We start from the raw sequence: 16,850 nt of genomic DNA, 5'->3' as shown, positions 1-16,850 counted from the left end.
TGGGGAACTTTCTTCATGTGTAGATAGTCCAATAGATTTTATGTGTCCTGAAGTTTTGATGGAATAAGCAGGGGGCAATTTGTAACATTAAAGAATGTAACATGCTGTTTAGAAAAAAAGGCCAAGTAAAACTTATTTGAGAAATATTAAATTTGTTAAAGACTCAGGACAGGCTAGTTCTGAGCTAGCCTCATATCATGGCAATGTGATCAGAATATCTGAATGTGACATGCTGAAAGAGATTTTGCGTGGGAAGTAGGATTTCCTTCCATAATCTATAACAAAGCTACAAATGTTTATTGATTGTGGATTAGATTTTAGTATATGAGACTAACACAGTTGAATGTGCTGAATATGTATTTCACAAGGCACTAGTTAGGGATATATGTCCTTTATTAATACATAAGAAACATGAGATTGTGGTGAGTAGAGGCTACTTTAATTGCCTGAGAATATGATGAGTGAAACTGATTTTGTGCAGAATGTTGAAGGTATTGAGAAGTTGATGGGACTGAAACTGGCAACAGTAGGGCTGCTAGGGTTAAGTTTGAGAAATTTTAATAGAAGGTGGTTGTTCATTATTAACAATCCCAGTAAAGAGATAGATCACACTGGAAGTATTTTGGGTGATTGAGCACACCAAGAAAATGTTGGCCTGTTTGTCTTTTAGGTGCTTTTGTTCAAGATTTTCATGGCAATATGTGTAACTGGAACTATTGGGTAGGAAATAATGGAATACAGGTGAGAAGTCTGTGTGAGCTTTTGTCAACTAATATAAATGACAGTGCCGGCCGCTGGTGGCCGAGCAGTTCTGGCACTGCAGTCTGGAACCGCGCGACCGCTACGGTTGCAGGTTCGAATCCTGCCTCGGGCATGGATGTGTGTGTTGTTCTTAGGTTAGTTAGGTTTAAGTAGCTCTAAGTTCTAGGGGACTTATGACCTCAGCAGTTGAGTCCCATAGTGCTCAGAGCCATTTGAACCATAAATGGCAGTACTTGAGTGCTCTTTCATTAACCGTCATAACACTTTGTATCTAATTTATTGAATGAGAAATAATGTTGAAGCTATCAGCTTAAGTCATATTTCAGATACAAGTGTCAAAGCACATTTCTGCCGCAAAAAGTTGATTTGCAGCTTGTGCAGCCCTTAGAATGTTCAAGTGTGCAATTGAAATTGGCTGATATCTGTCTGTAGCCATATTTCCCATGTGTTAAATTGGTCATAAATTCAGTCTTCTTTGCAATTTATTCATCTTGTTCTACTGTCTGTTGCTCTGCATGTGCCTTTGTAGCAATTTTTTTATAATTTGTCTGGAGGAATGTGTTTGTTGATTTTTGTGTAGTAGCTCACTTATACCTTAATCATCCTTCAAGGAACCAGACAGTTATTGGTCCAAGGAAACAAAATAAGTACTATGTGAATGAGCCTCCAGTAACTCAAAACTCTGATTTTGAGGATAGCAATGTGTTAAAAGAATCATTCAACACTAACACACATCAACAAAAGGGCCCAACAGTTTTATTGCATCACCAACTTTCAGATTATTATGCAATATTTCACTGCAACAAGTGCTGTGTACTGTTGAGCATTTGTGTTTGTACATTGTTTCAGTATTTCCCCTTGTGCATCCCAGAAAAATTGCAAGATGTGAGCAATATTTTGAATCAGATGACACATTATTGTCCTGTGTGTTTTCACTTCATCCGCCAGTGCCTTTTTTTCCCCAAAATAACTGAACCACATATAATCTTTGGTAGCTTTTCTTTTCAACCAATCATCGCTTTTCTTACTGCAGTAGTCTAGCATGAATTGATGCACATATGTGTGAACTGTTTCAGTATAATTTGGATATCCCCACCACCTGACGTTGTGATGGAGGCAGATGAGCTGGCATGGATAATGCAATGGACTAGTGTGAAAAACTACCATTGGGGTGGGGGGTTGCATGTGACATGTTGTACGGTCATACCTGCTGATGGAAGTGTTTGCCTGCATTTGGCAGTAAGCCAGGCAGGGGCAGTTCTAACTCCAAGGTAGACCACCCTCTGACCTTGTCTTGTGCCTCGTACCATGTGCCATTTCCATGTGCTCAGCCATCAGCTGCCTGTTGCTGTCATATGTTGTGTTCATCCCAGTGCACAATTCTACATGGTTTCAGACACTCTGCGTTCCCATAGATTGACTTGCACAGTGAGCTTTCATTTACTCTTTCAGGGTTCTGTTCCCTGGCTTGTTTTGAGCCACTGCCAGCTCATACAGCACTTTGTGCCGACACTGTTTTTTTCCCCCCCCTGACATTGCCATGCCTTTGCAGATACTAAAATGCCAGAGTAGAACGTTCTTACATGTATGACACTTCTGTTTTATTTCTTCCCTTTTCATAGTGTTAATCTTGGGTCACCATGGACTTGGCATTTCTACAAAGCTCACAGAAACTGTTGCACCTACAGAAGGAGCAGCAGCAGCATGAGAAGATGCAGGCACTGCTTCACACTTGTGCCTTGCAGATGACAGGCTAGGTGCTAGGTGTACCATTTTCTTCCCTGCCAACATTTGCTGGTTTCAGTGAGTCTATGGGTAGGTGGGAAAATTTCTTGCGCTGGTTCTTGCTGCTGTGCCATAATGGCTTTTTGTCGATAAAGCCACCTTGTTGTTAACCAGCATTTCAAGTTTATATTAAGTTCTGAGAAACTTGAAGCCCTCCACTGAGCCTGAGAAACTACCCTTTGTCAGTTGCTTTCACAATATTTCAGACATCAAACATATGTGGTGACAGCATGATTGCATAGGGTGTATACGGCCTGGGACATTCGGGAGATCCGGGAAAAACCCGGGAATTTTTTCATCCGGGACAAACCTGGGAATATTTTAGAATTCTGGGATTTTTCATTGTTTTAGATTTCAGTTGAAGTTTTGTAGGTTTGACATGTAAGATCTGATACGCAGACAAAGAACTTTAGTCCACTACTGCTGAATAATACTGCAGCAATGAAACATAAATCAGAGAATAACACCAAAATAAAAGTTTAGTTGCATATAAAACGGGTAATTTGCACAATGCACAGACCAGTTTGCCGACACCGAAAACTGTCAAAGGCTTTAGGTCGAAGATTATGCAGTACGTCCGTAACAACTAACGTGCATTCGATGTGTGTGACGTCACAATTGTTTACATTTCTAACAGATCACCAGAAAATATTACGAATAGTGGCTTGAGTTGCGTTACTTTCAAAGTAAATTTCCACGCAAGATGATGAATGTGCAGTGAATTTTTTAAATCACAGGGCGTTATAACTCTCATTCAAAACGTAACACTTTGAGTATCAGCCATTTGAAAAATGTCGGGCCCAGAAGAGAAGTTATTTATGCCACTATTTAAAATTTTACCGGCAAATTTGTATTTGATATGACTTAACGTGTAACACACGCTAAAAAAAGACTGAGCTTCAAGTTAGTTTTCATATTTAATGTTGTTCTTTCATAGATAAAAAAATTAAGCAATCAATGGCAAAAAGTGTAATTGACCTTAAAAAAATGTGCATAATGTGTTACTGAGCAATGTCACAAGTCTCTTCATGCCAGAACACCTCGCATTTTCTACGCAACTGGTAAGCATTTTGGCACGATTTTAATTGCCAAATTATAGCCTGTTAGTGGGCCTACGGACCTCCTATCACTGTAGGACTAATAACAGTGGATGCCAGTAGACAATGCAATGCTCGTTCGTACATACACATCTATTTACGAGTTAACCGGTGTAGAAACGCACTTTGCTGAGTTGAGCGAGCTCGGCCTACCTTCGTAACGTACGCGCTGCGGCCTGTCTTTCTCGTAGGCCTCGTGCTCTGAATAACTGCTGTCATTCGCTAGCGAGATCCCATGACATGAGCTATGATTGGCTGACAAAAGTACATCGCTCAACACAATCTCTATTTTAGAGTTTCGGAAGCTACTGTGCTGTAATTTGTGGAATTTGTGTATATACTTTCACAATACGAAACTAAACTCTGTGCATATTGTCTCACTTCAAACTACTAGATTAGAGATTAGATAAGATTAATACTTGTTCCATGGATTATGAATACGGCACTTCGTAATGATGTGGAACATATCAGGTTAATGAAATATGTCTGTACAAGATATTACATTACACAAAATATTGCATGACACTAATGCTTAAGTTAGTTTTTTTTCCCCTCCCTTAATTTATATCTAAAAATTCAGCTAATGAGTAGAAGGAGTTGTCATCTAGAAATTCTTTTAATTTTTTTTTAAATGTTGGTTGACTATCTGTCAGGCTTTTGATGCTGTTTGGTAGGTGACCAAAGACTTTTGTGGCAACATAATTTACCCCTTTCTGTGTCATAAGTCAGATTTAACCCTGCATAGTGAAGATCATCCTTTCTCCTGGTGTTATAGCTATGCACACTGCTATTGCTTTTGAACTGGGTTGGATCATTAACAACAAATTTCATAAGTGAATATATATACTGTGAGGTCACTGTGAAGATCCCTAGATCCTTAAATAGATGTCTGCAGGATGACCGTGGGTGGGCTCCAGCAATTACACGTTTTTGAGCAATGAATACTTTTCTACTCAACGATGAATTACCCCAGAATATGATGCCATACGAAAGCAATGAATGATAGTAGGCATAGTAAGCTAATTTACTGAGATTCCAAACGCATTGTTTTTCCTGGATTTCGTTTCCTAAAGTGCTGGGACGTCCTCCGCCCTTTAACACGGATATATTGTCACCCACTTTATACGTAATTTCATCGGTGAGAAATTGTGTTTTTAATCGGGAAACCCGGGATTTTTTTTTTCTTGTCCACGTAGACACCCTGTTGCAGTTTAACAAGCACCACATTTGCCCTGGCTTGTCCTATGCCGCCTTGATCACCGATTTGGAGGGTCTTGCTTGCAAGTGTCAGTTTGAGTGACCCAAATGTGCCACCTCATATGCAGAGTCACTAATACAGGATGTGATGGTCGGTTAGCACCTGATCCTGATGTCTAGACTAGATTTCAGAATAGCGTGAGATTACGGCAGCAGTAAGGGATGTCTTTTCTGATAATTGGCAGGTGACGCAATTAGGTGTGCATGGTAAGCAGCCCTCAGTGCCCCATAGGGTTCTCCAGGTTGCCTTGCCTCCAGTCGAGTCACCATGTATTGACACCATTTATGATTCCAGTCCAGAGGTATCGTGGCACTGCCTGTCTCGATCAGCAGGTTCACATTGGTTGCGGCACAGTACTTCCGTGCCATGGCACTCTTCTGGTCCTTGGGAATGTTCTCCTTCTGCTAATTAGGCGAGCTGACATTCTTGCCCTGATTGTCTTTTGGTGCATGTTTGACGAGACTGCCTGCACGTGGAGACTATATGTGGGATCTACTGCCAGGTAGGTCATTTTGCAACGGTTTGTGACATTCGAAGAGCCATGGTCAGTCATTGGAAGCTCCTATGTTTTCATTGGACCCTAGGGCTGGTGCTCCATACTTGTTGCCTGGCATATTTTTCTGACGTCGTTAGTGACTGGGTGACTAGCTGAATTTCACGTAGACACAGGAGTGACTGACAGCCTCATCAGCTTAAATACATACAGGCTTGAGCTGCTCAGTATTGCAACAGTCACTGTGTCATGTTCTGCTTTGCAGTAAACAGCGTATACCTTTGAGGAGACATTTCTCCATCTCTGCACATTATAAGAATGTGGAATGTCAACTTATATTGTCAGTGGCCAATTCCCAGTTGGCGTAAAATATTTTTAGGCTAGATGTTTTTTCTGGTTTTGGCTTCCAGATAGTTGATGGATGTCCATTTTGTGTCTCAGCCAGTCTCTTTTCAAGATTTGGACTTCTTACTGCTGTTACAGTTAGTTAGGTAGTTGGTTACTTTCATGTTCCATGGATAATTTTGCACGATAAATCGTCATGATGTGGAATGAGTCTTTTTACATTCATATTGAAAATTAATTTGTGATCTATTTGTACTCTAAACATCACCATATATATATATATATATATATATATATATATATATATATATATATATATATTTTTTTTTTTTTCCTGAACTGAAAACAAGATATACAGACCGAGTTTGCAATTCCTACTCAGCACTTTTCTCAGATTACAAACATAGAAATTCTTCTACGGAATAGAAGGAGTTGTCAAGGAGAAACTTTTTCAATTTATTTTCAAATTTTACCTTGCTGTCTGTTAGACATTTTATATCACTGGGTAAGTGGTCAAAAAATTTTGTAGTAGTGTTGTGCACCCCTTTCTGTGCTAAAGACAGCCTTAATGTTGATTAATGAATGTCATTTTTTATTCTCGTATTGTAATTATGTACTTCATTGTTCCTTTTAAACTGTAGTGGATTATTTACAACAAACTTCGTGAGGGAATAAATTCACTGTGAAGGAGTAGTGAGAATGCCCAACTCCTCAAACAGATATCTACAAGATGATCGCGGGTGAGCACAACATACTATTCTTACAACACGTTTTTGGACAATGAAGACCTTCTTTCGTAAAGATGAGTTACCCCAGAACATTATTCCATATGACATTACTGAATGAAGATAAGCAAAATATGTCATCTTACTGATCACTCCCTTTCCCCAAAATTTGCTATGATTCTAAGTGCAAATGTGGCTGAACTAAATTGTTTTAAAAATTCCAAAATGTATTTTTTCTTTTTAATTTACATTCTTGTCATTGTGGACACCTAAGAATTTTGAAATTTCTACCCTATGTATTATTTCATCACCATGTGTTACACTTACCACTGGTGCAGTAGCCCTAGAGGTGCAGAACTTAATATGATGTCTTTGTGAAATTCAGGGTGAGACCATTCGCAGAAAACCAGTCAATGATACTTTTGAGAACTTTGTTCACCAATTCTTCCATCTCTGTGTATACTGGGAGTGATTACAATACTGATATCATCTACAAATAGGACTAATTCTGGTTGTTGTATATTAGGTGGTAGATTATTTACATATATGAAAAACATTAGTGGGCCTAATATTAAGCCTTGGGGAACTTCATACGTGATTTCTCCCCAGTCAGAATTATGTCCCTGGATTCTCTTGTTTGAATTACTACTAAGTACAACTTCCTGCTTTCTTTTGGTTAGATATGGCATGATCAATTGGTTGGCTATACCATCAATCCCATAAAACTTCAATTTATCTTGTAGTATACTATGATTCACACAATCAAATGCCTTGGATAGGTTACAGAAAATACCTATTGGTATTTTGTTATTTAATGCTTGTAATGTCTGGTGTGTGAACATGTAAATGGCATTCTCAGTAGAACAACTCTTATGAAACCCAAACTGTGATTGCTAACAACACAAACTGTACTTTACTTAAACAATCTGGTAACTGACAGTATACGATAGTGTAAACAAAACGTATGCCAAAATTTGCATCTATGAAATGTTGTGTTTTTCTGAAAAATACACAAATAAAAATGAAAACTTCAATTGATCTCTTACAATAGGTACTAATTTACTTACTAACAATAGAATATTGCCTTAATTAATAGTTATTATACAAAAAACACACATCGTTATGTGAGCTCTGAATGTGCACAACTCCTCAACCAAAGATCGTAGTCAGCAAGGACTAACAGCTGTTTGAGAATACTTTGGGTTGATCAGAAAATTTCAAGGCACACGTTTCCTTGAAGCTTCTCAGTGGTGCCTAAATTTTGTTCCCTCTGCCCCATTCCTTTCTCCATGAGTGGCAAGGTAAAGGCTACATTGTTGCATTGGCAGAATCAGGGCATTGTTTCTCCTATTTCGCCGAGTCTGTGGGACAGCCCTGTGGTGGTGATTCAGTAGCTTGATGGTACCGTGTGTCAATGTAGCGATTTTAAAGATGGTCAACATGCGAAGTGTCACGGATTCGTATCCAATTCCACGGCCAGAGGAGTTGCCGATGAAGTTGTTGGGACACCAATATTTTTGACTCATCAACTTGGGTGATGCTTACTTGCAGTTGCCATGCTTCTCGGACTTGCTTGGAGTTCAATGCCCCTTTTGTGCTTTACCAGTCTGCGCCAGGAATTTGTCAGTGATATTTAGAGCAGTTGATTCAGGACATTCCTTGTTGTGTAAACTACCTTGCTGTCATCTGGGCTACAGGCTTCACACGAAAGGCCCATGTACGAGCCTGCAGATGGTTTTCCAGTGTGTTCTGGGAGATGTTATACTATGGTTGCACCCTTGATCTGTTTGTGTATGTGTAGCTCTCAGAGGCCGAGTGATTGTTGTTTATTATGTGTGACAGTTAAGGTTGCAGGGAGAGCGGGAGATGAACAGTGACAAATATCATAAGCTCTAGATAATTGAGTGTGCATTTGTTATGCTTATAGGAGCAGGGGTGATAACAACATACGCAGAATGCACTGATGTATACTACTACCCGTTTGGTTTGTGCATATTATCACTTTTTACTTTGGAAGAAAGCAAGTTTGTGTTCAACATGTTGTCATTGCTGTCTCAGTGGAGTAATAACTTATTTGGACTAGAATGGGGAAGAAAAGTGTTATGGCTTGTTGAGGAATCACCATGACATTCAGCAAATTTAATTCAGGGTACCTACACAGTGGTGCTCAAAACAATCTTCAGCTTGATGACTGCTTTAAGTTACTATGAAAAATTTGAATCAAGATACCCAGACAGGAATTTTAGCTTCACCTGTCTTGAATCATAGTCCGTGTCTTTCACATCTGTCTCTGTTAGCCTTTTTCTGTGTTCTTTCCCGTGTTTGTGCTACCTCCTTTATGAAAACATCTTTCTCATCCATGCAGTGAGGAAGAATAACACCCTAGCTTCAATAACCTCACTTCATTATCAAATAATTTCTTTCAGTGCTTTAGTGTTGTATTTGAAACAAAGTGGCATGTTTCATTTGAAACTCAGTGATGAATTCCAGACTGCGTGGAGAGTACTACACAAACAGTGCAGTGTCAAATATGTTATTTTATATCAGCTTTCTGTTTCGTAATATACAGGGTGTTTCAAAAGATTCACCTGATTTCACAAGACTATGTGTGAAGACAGAAATTTGAGTTCAATTTCAATTTATGGATCCGTCAGAGGTTTACCTTAATGTCATTTGTATGCTACCACTTCATGTGGTTGCTGATACCGACTTCCCTGATGCAACCAGCTAGCTCTTATGTGTGTCAAGTCTAGAGGATTGTAGTACAGTACCAAAAGGTTTTTTGTGTTACCTGTTGCAGCAGGTGTGATTGAATTGCAACTGTGTGATGTGATTTTTGTCAAAGAGTGTGGAACTGCATCTCTTACCGTGTAAGGAGCATACAGCTCTCATATTGCACCATTTATCTCCAAGGTCACCTATTGCACAATTTATCTCCAAGGTCACCTAATCTCACTGTGTGTGATTTTTTCTTTGGACATTGTGAAAGATTCCGTCTATATGCCTCCCCTTCCAACAACTCTGGGAGAACTTTGATGCTCCTTAAAAACAACATCAAATATGATACTTCAGACATGCTCCAAAAAGTATGGAAAAATTAAATAATGTAAACTGAAGAATGTAATGACAATAACAATATTGGTTAAGCTAAATAGTTACTCAACACATAAAGGAGGCATTGATTGGCAGGCAGGCACATGTAAAAAGTAGACTGTTGGATATTATCCACACACACACACACACACACACACACACACACACACACACACACAAAAGACAAGACAACTGTTGTCTATGGGCATCTGGAGTACAGTACAAGTTTGGCTATCATCTGGGTATTTGTCATGCATCTGGTAAGGGCACATTGAACTTTTATGAAACATAACTAAATACTTTGACCCTAAACTGAGTTGTAATAAGTGCCTCAGGTTTGTATGTGCATGCATGTAAAATCAGATGGTTCTTTTGAAAATAAAGAGTTAGTACTCCTATCCGTTAGTTAAAAGTTAAATTTACCTCAAGTTTCTGTCTACATTCATGTGAAGGATATAGTCTTGTGGAAGCATTTGAATCTTTTTGAAACAAACACCCAGTGTTATTTTTATATTTTCTCTGTTGTATGCAATGTTCTTGTTTTACATGTAATCAAATGCATAAAATTATAAATGTGAAAGTGGGTTAATGTGAGGAACAAAGGACTCAGCAATGTATCATACAACTATCTTCACCCAGATTGATAAGTGATGAAAAATATGTTAGGCCTGTGCCAAATTCATATTATTGAGGAAAAAGACCTTGTTTCACAAAGCACCAAGCATCCAGCACACGTAGGTCTCTCGATTACTCAAATGATTTTGAATGCATCCCTGTTGGTTTTTGAACATTTTTGAACAAATTCTAAGTTGATTTCTGAATGAATCATAAGTTTATTTTTGAATGCATGCGTAGGGTACATGATGTCTCTTCCAGAGGAATCCCTGTTGCATCTAGAAATAAACTTTCCTGCAGACAAAACGGGACGGGTCTATACGAGCTGAGCGGAATAAAGCCAAACAGGTGAATGCCAATTGCTGTTTAAGTGGTTGATTGGTTTCGCAAATGATCAGAGTATGAATGAAATGTGAAACTATTTCCTAACATAAAACTTTTTTCTTTCAGTAGGCCTAATAGGCATTTGATATTGGTACTTCGTGAGTTACAGGTATATTCCGTCATGTTATAAAAATGACCATTTGTGCCAAAACAGCTATTTCGTTTTATCTAGCAGACAGAGACAAAATACACATAATCAGATCGAGAAACCACACCAGTCTTGGGCACAACTTGTATTAACAGATTTCTAGTATTAGACAACGACATTTCGTTTTTCATGTAGCAAAACATTGACGAACTTTGATGAGGTAATAGATTCTTTCCCAGAAAGGAAAGTACGCCATATAAAGCTGTGGCAAGATTAGAGAGGGGGAAAAAAGCTAGGACTTAAGGATTGAAGAAATGTGTACTGCTTGCTTGTCTTTTGTCTTTACTCATTTTATGTATCCTATATTTAATTTTATGTCACACAAAACAGCAAGTTATTAGCAAATAGGCAGTAAAGACTGCAAATTTTCTGAAAAGTTCTTGTTCTGCCTGTTACAAATAATCCCATCCAGTATTAATTGTGTGATTTTTTTTAAAGAGGGGTAGGATGTCAAACTGACCGACTGGGAGCAGGAGAGGCACCACAGGACATTTTAATTTCCACTGGCCTGAATATAGTTTGATGGCAACCATTACAAAATATTACACGTTTGAATTCCACAGAGCGAAATACAGAGATGTGCAATGGAAGAATGCTTTGAAGAGGCGTGGCACTGCACTTTGTCGCACCTAAGACCAAATAACATGTCTTATGTTCCCTCGAATATATAAGTTTTGCTCTTTAGAAAGATGTGCACTACAAAATGAAGATATTTTTGAGAAGGCAACTTTTTTAAAATTTTTGGCATCCTACCTCAAACGCTCGAGGGAGGGGAAGTGCCACTATCTAATATTGCCCCAGTTCATAAATATCATAGATCTGGACCTGATGCACAGAGCAGTCTGAGTTGTACTGGGGAGGTGGTAGTCTCCAGGTTACACGTGTTTACGTTAAGTGATTTTGCTGTTTCCTCTTCGTTTGTTGCTCTCACGTCAAATGAAGACAAAATAGATTTCTGTGGCTGGGAGCTATCAAGTGAATTAAAATACATTCACATAATTATGGAAGGGGACTTCAGCTAGAAGTACACGGGTGGTGTCCGTGGGGACCTGAGCTTAGTCTGACATTTCTTCCTCCTACTTGTGTCAGGCTCCTTCTATTTCCTTCCCTGTCGGCCTCCCTTGGCCAAATCTTGTTTTTTCGACCCCAATGGTATTAGGTTTGGAGCCCCAAGGGTGTCTTTGCAATTTTCTTATTCCCACTTCTAACCCAACTCCTGAGGGGAGCCCACCCCTTAAGAAAAGCCAGCAATCCTGTAAGCTGTGAGGGTAAGAGTGCAGGTTGGATGGGAGGCCTCTCTTCGTAAAAAATTAAACATGCTTTCAAGACTGCAAGTAAGCCTCGGAACATTACTGACAAAAATACACAACGTCAATGGCAAAGAAGTGGTATACGACTTGAAATGTGGAATGTAAGGAGTCTGTACAAGACAGGAGCTGCAATCAGTATTTTCAAAGAAATTCAGAGGTACGAACTAGACCTAGTTGCACTGCAAAAAATCCGGTGGGAGGGTGCTGGCAGCATTGATGTTAAAAACTGTACTATTTTGTATGGAGCCTGTGAATGAGGTCATCTGTTAGGCACTGGTTTCTGTGTTACTAAGACTTAGGCCACTAATGTTTCAGAGTTCATTTCAGTCAACCCAAGAAAATCTGTTCTAACACTAGACATAAAGCATATTAAGGTGACTTTTGTGAACTGTAATGCTTCCATGGAGGAGAGCGAAAGTGAAGTGAAAGACGAGTTCTATGCACAGCTAGAGGCAGTGATGGACGCTATACCAAATGGACACCTGAGGATCCTCCTTGGGGATATGAATGCCAAGGTTAGGAAAGAACAAATATTGCAAGACACAACAGGAAGACACAGTCTACACAACCTAAGCAATGACAATGGGGTTAGGTTCATCAGCTTCGCTACATCATTAGGGTTGTTCATCTCCAGCACAAACTTCCAGTGGAAAAACATACATAAAGGAACCTGGGTGTCACCAGATGGGAGAACTATATATTAAATAGACCCTGTTGCCATTGATCTCAGAGCCAAAAGAGGGATGTTAGACTTTAAGACAGCGTGGGATGCCGAAGGTGGGAGTGATCATTTCCTGGTCAGAGGCCTTTTAAACATACAGTGTAAAGGAAGAATGGGGCCTAAGTTAAAAAGAGTGGAAAGGTACCATGTGGAGAAATTAAAAGATGAAGAAACGAAGACCGGATACCAGTTGCAACTTAGTAACTGCTTTGAATCACTCAGTGAAATGGACGCGAATCAGGACCTTGAACTAATGTGGGGAAAAATCCAGAGCTCAGTTAGGGATACAGCAAAGGAAACACTCATGGAAAACACAGTGGACAAGAAGATCTGGTTTGAAAAGGATTGTGCAGATGCCCTCGAAAGGAGGACGGAAGCCAGGAACAAGTGGCTGAAGGGGACAAGTCTGGCACAGAGCAAAGCACAATTTGAGGAGATCTGAAAGACTACACCAGCAACTCTGAGAAGAGCAAAGAGGAAATACATAAGGGATATCATCATTGAAGCAGAAACAGACTTCAGAGGACAAAAGACTTGGGAAATGTTTCTGAAGGTGAAGTACCTCTGCAATGGTCACCAGGCCAACCAGAAATTTGTCAACGATTACCATGATAACATCCTGACGAACGATAGTGACATAGCTGAGAGATGGAAAGAGTACTTTCGACAGCTGCTAAATTATGATGAACCCGAACTGTAATTTGATTTCCAGTACCCAGTTACAGCCAATGCAAACTATCCCCCACCTACCCTGGATGAGATAAAAACCAGAATCAGACACCTTAAGCAGAATAAGAGTCCAGATGAAGGTGGAATACAGGCTGAAATGATCCTGGTGGGAGGAGAGAAACTTGCAGAAAAAATACACCGACTGATACAGGCAATATGGACCAAAGAAGAACTACCAGGAGAATGGAAAACAACTCTGATTTGTCCAAACTGAAATGTGACAACTATTGAGGAATTGCTCTGCTTAACGTCTGCTATAAGATCCTGTCCAATTGCCTGATACAGAGAATTCAGCCAGTGGCAGAATCGGTGATTGGGGAGAACCAGGGAGGTTTCCGGCCAGGACGGTCAACAGTAGATCACATCTTCAGTCTCCGGCAGCTCACTGAGAAACTGAGTGAATATGGTAAAGATTTGCGTATTTTATTCGTTGATTTTAAGAAGGCCTATGATTGCATACATCACAAGAGCCTGCTCAACTGTTTAAGGGAGTTTGGCATGGCAGAGAAACTCATCAATCTGATAAAGAGCTGTCTGTACGAAACACGTACAAAGCTGAAGATGGGAAATCACGTAACTGAGGAATTTGAAATTGTGACAGGACTCAGGCAAGGAGATGGGTTGTCCCCTATCCTGTTCAACTTTGCCCTTGAGAAGCGAGACCTTCCAAGAGAACGAAGGGATTGAAATCAGAGGAAAAAGACTGGCATACTTAGCCTATGCAGACGATATCTGTTTACTCTCTAGGTCGGAAGAGGAGCTGGAGCAAATGACCAAAGCATTGTAAGAGGCTGCCAGAAAATTTGGGCTAAACATAAACAAAGCCAAGACAGAGTACCTCGTTACGACGCGTGGTCATTGTCAGACTGCTGGTCATCTACAATCACTGCAGGTTGGGGACCAGTCCTACAAGAGGGTGCATGAATTAAAATACCTAGGGGCACTTTTCACTGAGAACTCGTCATGTGAAGCAGAGATCAATGCCAGAATACAAGCAGGAAACCGATCTTACCACAGCCTAGCACAAGTGCTTCAGCCCATATATCTCTCCAGACAGTTCAAGATTCGACTGTACAAAACCCTGATCCAGCCTGTTGTTCTACATGACTGTGAGACATGGAGTATCTGGAAACAGGGCTTACATAAGCTCCTTGTTTCTGAGAGAAAAGTGCTTCGGAAGATCTTCAGTCTGGTTCTGGATGCAGATACAGGGGAATGGAGGATCAGATACAACCAAGAGCTTGAGAAACTATACCAGCAGCCCAACATAGCAGGAACTGTCAAAGCCAAATGAATGCAGTGGGCCGGTCATGTGGCCCGGATGGAGGTTCACAGATGCCCTCAGAAGCTCCTAAATTTCACACCTACAGGAAAGAGACCACCAGGGAGACCCAAGAAGCGTCGGAGGGATGGACTCCATGAAGCTTTAAACCAAGTGTCAAAAGATGTGGGTGAATGGCGGATAGCAGCAATGGAGAGAATAAAGTGGAGGAGGAAACTTGTAGATGCGTGCGGTCCACTGGGCCTGATCACGTGGTAGTAGTAGTAAAATATGTTATTAGTTTCCATCTTTCTGACAGCAAGCGTTAACCGCCTTCCAGAACAATGAAGTTATTTTTGTTGGTTTGTTAAAGAAATTTAACGTTCATTAATCTTTTCTGCTGAGGCAGTCAATTTATTTGAAACAAAGTGTTTAATTCCAAACTATTGGCTAGTTTCAACTGTTTGCTGCATTTCAAGTTCACCTTACCATCGTCTAGCATGTATTGCATTATGCCATAATAAAGAACCAAACATGAGATAATGCAGTACTGGTACTCCAAGAAAATTTGCATCTGAATCTCGACATATGAATGTGCACTTTAAGCCAGATTATGCATTTTAGTATGGTTCACAAAATTCCCATGTTCTTGAAGTATCCTCTTATGTCTTGTTTCTTTTATGACATAATGTAATATTTTTTAATGTTTTTCACGCACAAACGTACGGGCTTCCTGCACCATCGTAGCTGCCCAAGTGCGGTGACACCTGTTATCTGATGCTCTCTGGCAACTGCTGAAAAGAATCTATTTGTAACAAGTCCAAGAACAATATTGTGAATGGTTGTTTGAAAAGCGTTGCTTTCAAAGTAAATTTCCTTTTACGCAAGATGAACTCTGTGCGAATGTCCGATGAATTTCTTAAATCACAGAACGTTTGACTTTCATTCAAAAATCAAATCTTTGAGGATGACCATTTAGAATATTTATGAGCCCAGAAAATCAGACATTTATCTCGTCGTTAAAAATTTTACTGCCACATTTGTGTGATGTATCTTAAAGTGTAACACGCGCAAAAAAGATCAACATTATGACTGAAAGCTTAGCTTCTCTTGCAGCTTATTAATCTTGGAGACCATTATTACACGTGAAAGATTTTCTTTTCTTCTAGCAACACTATGCATATCAATTTAAACCATTACTCTTTCCTGTTTGTGGGTTTGCGCTACTTACCCGTGATGTTGCTATTGGCTGACTACATCACGATCACGTGTCGTATAATCTGAATATCCGCTGTCATCAGCTGGCGAGATCACTTGACATGAACTATGACTTGCTTACAAAAGTGCATTGCAATCTCGATTTCAATCCTTCAGAAAGTAACATGCGGTGTTTGGTGGAATTCAAATTTATACTTTTGTAATACGAAAATATGCAGAGTACATGTTGCTGCACATCAGACATCTTTCCGAAACGAGTTTTTTCCTCTGAGTTTCATTTTCTAAAGTGCTGGGAAATTCTACGTGAGTGTATAAAACTACAACCATTGAAAGGACTGATAAATTTTACAGTTCAGAGGAAAAGTATACTATTACTTAACATGGAAAAAGTGTATTTTCATCTGGGAGAAAGTGTATTTTAAACCGGGAAATCCGGGAATTTTTTTTTCCTCACTCACGTATACACCTTGTCTTAACTTTTTGGTAGCTTTCCTTCACACCTGGGGAAGGCACCGTGCACAATCTTTTCTAGCCCGTTCCAGAAAGGACCTAAGGGCTCCTCCAATCAGGGATCTAGAGGTCCATAAAGTTAAAAATGTATCTGATAATGACATAGGTGCATAAGGAAATGGGAAATGAGTGTTGCCCCATTCCCATGTACCGAATTGTGTGTCGAAAATTCTGGAAACTTTGTTGGACTTTGCGCAGCTAAGTTTGTAAATTTGCAGATACATGAATGACTATTTATTTTGCTTGATGAAACCTGTCTGGAGACCACACGCAGCAGGACAATGGCAAGTGGGCTGCTGAGGATTCCACCCAAAGGTTACTAACAAGCAGAGTTCTCATCCCTTCCACCAGTGGTTTCCTGTTCTGCCTTGGAAGACTGCAGTCTTCCATACTGCC

General features: G+C 39.8%; 1 protein-coding gene across 1 annotated transcript in view; it reads left to right on the top strand.

Annotated features, from left to right (window-relative positions):
* LOC126298769 (mitochondrial-processing peptidase subunit alpha) overlaps positions 1-16,850 on the top strand; it is a 114,128-nt gene that overhangs the window by 79,882 nt on the left and 17,396 nt on the right. The window lies entirely within an intron of this gene.

Source organism: Schistocerca gregaria, chromosome X, assembly GCF_023897955.1.
Source record: "Schistocerca gregaria isolate iqSchGreg1 chromosome X, iqSchGreg1.2, whole genome shotgun sequence".
NCBI lineage: Eukaryota > Metazoa > Arthropoda > Insecta > Orthoptera > Acrididae > Schistocerca > Schistocerca gregaria.
Note: the sequence above shows the minus strand (reverse complement) of the source record. Positions and strands in the feature narration are given on the sequence as shown.